This window comes from Takifugu rubripes, chromosome 22 (assembly GCF_901000725.2).
Source record: "Takifugu rubripes chromosome 22, fTakRub1.2, whole genome shotgun sequence".
Taxonomy (NCBI): Eukaryota; Metazoa; Chordata; class Actinopteri; order Tetraodontiformes; family Tetraodontidae; genus Takifugu; species Takifugu rubripes.
Window position 1 is genome coordinate 2,727,913 of NC_042306.1, and position 4,574 is coordinate 2,732,486.

General features: G+C 42.4%; 1 long non-coding RNA gene across 1 annotated transcript; it reads right to left on the reverse strand.

Moving 5' to 3' along the window:
* Positions 1 to 293: 293 nt before the first annotated feature.
* Positions 294 to 3,924, reverse strand: LOC115248027 (uncharacterized). Its single transcript, XR_003887054.1, has 3 exons — positions 3,833 to 3,924; positions 3,344 to 3,501; positions 294 to 562 (listed from the first exon to the last, which is right to left on the reverse strand). It is a non-coding gene; the product is annotated as an uncharacterized lncRNA (long non-coding RNA).
* Positions 3,925 to 4,574: the final 650 nt, after the last annotated feature.

Consider the following 4,574-nt stretch of genomic DNA (forward strand, 5'->3'; position numbering starts at 1 on the left):
ACAGGTCCCAGTGTCTTCCTACCCTCGGGAAACATCAGCACAGAAGCGTTGGCCGGATGTCATGCAGAAGGACGCCCACATCCACCACCGCCACGGACAGGAGGAGGTGACGACGTTCAACAATGATTTATCTACAGTCAGTTACATCAACAAGTTCAAGTGACTAAATGGGAGGAGAACTTGGTGCTTGTGGCAGGAGTGATGAATGGGTTGATTTAGCTGTTGCACATTTTCATTTAAAAATTCACATGAAAAGACACAAATCGTGATATAGGATAAAATATAAGGCTTTATTTGGCAGAGAGTGCATAAACTCTCTTAATTTAGCAAGAGCTTATTCACTCAAATTCACATATGAGGACAAGACAACACCACATGGGATACAGTACATTTTTTTTCTGAAGGAGAGTCTTTGCAGTCTCTACACGATGGACCGCTGTGCCTCAGCGAAGGACTGGTGCTAGAGGCTCTGCTCCTGCAGTTCTACAGTGCTGGAGGATTACTCGGGCTCCTTTAAGGTTCCTGGGAAAGGGCATCAAGACAGAAGCCAAGGGGCTGGTCTCTGTGAGAAAAGGTGACAGAAAGGTCTCACCATTTTATGTCGTTTCTGGTTCATTTTCATTAAAAAAAAAAAAGGATTCTTAAAACACTGTAAAATCCAATAGCTGCCCTGACATGCAAACATTAGTTAACTTTACTAGGTTATCAACAATATGCACTTATGACTTGTATTTATTAAGTAACAGTCACTTGCATGGTGAAAAACGCAAAATACTTACTACTATACTATACTATACTGTTTAGAGTGAAGATTACTTTATTTATAGTTAAGCTCACTCGCAACAATAAGTAGCCAACACAGTCTCACTCACACTGCGCATTCAAAGAAGAAGTGTGCCTGCGCAGTAACAACATTCAGTTTCCCGCTCAGCTACCAATGCACCAGCCCAGTACACAGGCCAGGGCACTGAGGGCAGCCTGCTGACTTGGATTTTGCATTACGTTAGCGGCATAACATTAGCCTAACCAGTGAAAACTTTGAAGGAGCGGTGGCCCGCTCTTTTTACGGAGACACAAGTAAGTACTGACATTATAATAATTATAATAAAATAGTTTTTCCTTTGTGAGTACTCCACCTCTTCTGAATTCAGACTTTAATCTCAGAATTCAGAGAAAAAAGTCAGACATCTGAGAAATTCTGACTTTTTTCCTCAGAATTATGACTTTTTCCCAGAACAGATTTTTTTTTTTACGCCTGTATTATTGTTTTTTTGTTTTTTTGTTCAGTGGCTCTAATACTTCCCCTTCCCATCTTCTGTAGTTCTGTCATTCTGCCTCGTGACTAAATACAAAATGGCAGTCTGCTAATTACTGTAATAAAATTAAACTAACGGTTGTGAATGTATTTTTCCACACTGGCCCAACCCTATTTACTCACCATGCTTTTTTGCTGTGTGTTGCAGGTGTATGCAGAGTTCAACAGGGTAGTCACCAAGAACCTACAGGGGGACTTATTTGAGGCCCTGGACCACCACACACCACGCTTGGTCGAGATCTTCAAGGCAAAGAAAGGAAGTGTGACCCTGACAGAGTTGGTGCAGCAAGTTCATGCCAGGGTAAGTCTATGAAAGGCTTTGCCTGTCTTTATTTCTCATGGTAAGGTGACTTCAAGTAGTGATTGCTGTTTTGCTGCTTTTTTTTATTTTTATTTTTTTGTTTTGTGCTGTACTTTTTGAATGCTGCATTATCTTGAGCTTAATTTGTTCATCATCCACTTCTAAATCCTAAATCTAAATCCAGATGTGACGGCAATGCCCACAATGGTACTCCGAGGCCTCCTTGTTCTACTTGGTGATGATCCCAGTGACTTCTACAACACCTGCTTTGTAAGTTATATTATGAGCATCCTAAAGGAGCACACACAGTTATGGGGAAATGAGGAGGGGGGGAAGAGGAAAAGACAAGGAGAGGGGCAGAGCAGAGTAGTAGGAGATGGGGAGATGAGAAGAGGAGATGAAAGAGAGGAGAAGGAGAGGGGGAGAGGAGAAAGAGATGGGAAGAAGAGAAGAGAAAGAGAGGGCAAGAGGGCTGCCTGAACCAGCCCTGACTAAAAGCTCTGTCATAGAGGAGCTCTGTCATCTCCAGAAGGCTTCTTCATAGAACTGAAGAAGCCTTCTGGATAGAAGGCGAAACGTCTTCAAGAGAAGAAACCCAGTCCAGTTGACATAGAAAACTACCTTGGATACAATGACCTGGATGATTGACAATCTATACAGACATAACAGGTGGAGGGTTGAGCTATGGGACGCCTCCAAACAGCCCATTCACAGGCACTTGAAGGCCTAAATTATAGTCCTCCAATAATATTGCTTTCCTCTTAATATTATCTATTTTTGATTTGCAAATCCAAAAGTAGTCACGACAAATGAAAACGAGCATTAGGTCCAGCACGCTCCACACTTAACATTTCCAACCAGCTGAGCGGCTGTTGACAGAAGATGCAACTGTTTGTGCACCTAAATATGGTTGCTGGAAACTCTTCTCTGTGAACAATGGAAGGGGTTGGATGTCCAAACCCTTCAACAGGAGTCTCACTTATACGCCTTCAAAATGAGTTTTCTAGGACATGAACGATGCTTGTCCACATTAAAGTACTGGTGTAAAGACTCGTGAAATGCACCGCCTGCCTCCTTCTGATGCTGGTCAAGGACGCGCCATGACCACAAAATGAATGCTAATGGGATTACATTCTGAGCTCCACGTTGGCAGCGATCTCCGCTTGACATTTATTCATTTTCTGCTTTTAATTCCAGAGAAAAAAAACAAGCGGCAAGACTCGGCACAGCAGTTCCAATTCACAAATGCATCACGTTTTCTGCTTTTTCTGGGGCCGTGCATGACGTTTGCTGAAGCAGGCGACAACCGCTGTGAGAAAAAATGGAATGAATGTGACGTGATGAGCGCGATGAGAAGGCAATCATGTCTCAGTGTGGAGGCCGGAGACGCTTGGTAAAACCAGGTGTTAATAAGTGTAGGTGGGGGAGTCATGTGCATTATTAGTCCAATCACAGAAATCACACTTTTATTCCCAGTGTTGGAAAAGAAAAGGGCCAGAGATTTTTTTTCCCTGCCTGGTAGCACAGAAAACTCGGCTAGTCTGAGACCCTCGAGGACTGGATTTGGGCACCCCTGGTCTAAATCGACTGGGTTTTCTATTATTATCAATCTAAAAACTGCAAATGTTTGACGAACTGCGTGAAATGTTAATGCTCCAGACCTTTATGCGTGCATTAGTAACGAGTCAAACTGTGACGAAGGCTGATTCTAATATTAGGCTGTTTACCTGTTGGTTTTCAAACGTGACCTTTTCACCAGAACAATAGTGTGCTTCAGTGCCGTGCTTCCAGATGCTGCAACCCCTCCAATTTTCCTTCGATGGGCTTTCAGATCACGTACAGAAATCTTCTACACAGCTCAGTCCAACGTCTGAATTGCGCCTTGCTTTCAGGATAAACAGTGTTGTCGTGGTGAAAACAACTGCATACATTTCTTCCACTTTTTGACATATAGCACTCTAAGTATTAGACCTGATAATGGACTAATATCACAGGACTAACACATTCATCACTGCTATAGCTTGCCTATATCTACATGATGCTGCAGGACTCTTCTTACTTGGTTTGTTTATTTTCCTTGAATGCAACCTAGATCTTAAAGTATTTCCGAATTGCTAAACTCTGAGCTAAAATCCTTCACTGAACCAAATGCTCAGTGCCTTGAACACATTTGTTGAATCGATCACTCGTTTTAAAGAACTCTAAACAATGTTCACCTTGTTAGACACAATTTGCAGATCTCATTTCCCCTTTTTGCCAACAAATTCTCACTCACTAAAACACATTTTTCCCTGCGATGCATAATGGTAGCCACAGGTGGCAGACGTTAAACACAATTATAGCACAAATGTCGTAGCTAATACTCAACCACTCACACCTGTTCACACTTGTAGCTAATGATGTGGTAAATGTAATATAAATCAGTTCAGAGTGCACTAGCGGCTTAGCTGAGTTGACAATCCATAATGGATGGAAACAATATGAGAGGCAGAGGGCAAAGAGTGCAAGTTAGATGTGGAGCTGGGAGGAGAGAGCGCAGGAGCACGACTGTGAACACTGATTTTATTTTTTTTTTGGATGAAGACCATGATCTTCTTCATGGAATGACAACAGAGGCAGGTCCAACCCAAACTGAGCAGATTCCCTGTGGCCACTATAATCAGGGGACTCAAAGAAAATAATGTTTTAGTCGTTAAGTTTTAGATGTTTCACATTTAGTGTAACTTCACAATTCTGTTTTGTACAGTTGCCACATGAGGGTGGATGGCCTCTCATAGCGGAAATGGTCCTTCAAAACAATGCCATTAGACCACTTGAAATGTTGCAAAAATGTTGCAGACAAAGTGTATTTAGAAGGACTCGACAGTGTTAGCCTTGTCCTCCCAATTAGCCTTTGAGTGCAACTCAAAGAGCCAAAGATCGACGATTTCAGTGCGTGAAGGCAAACGTACCTTCACT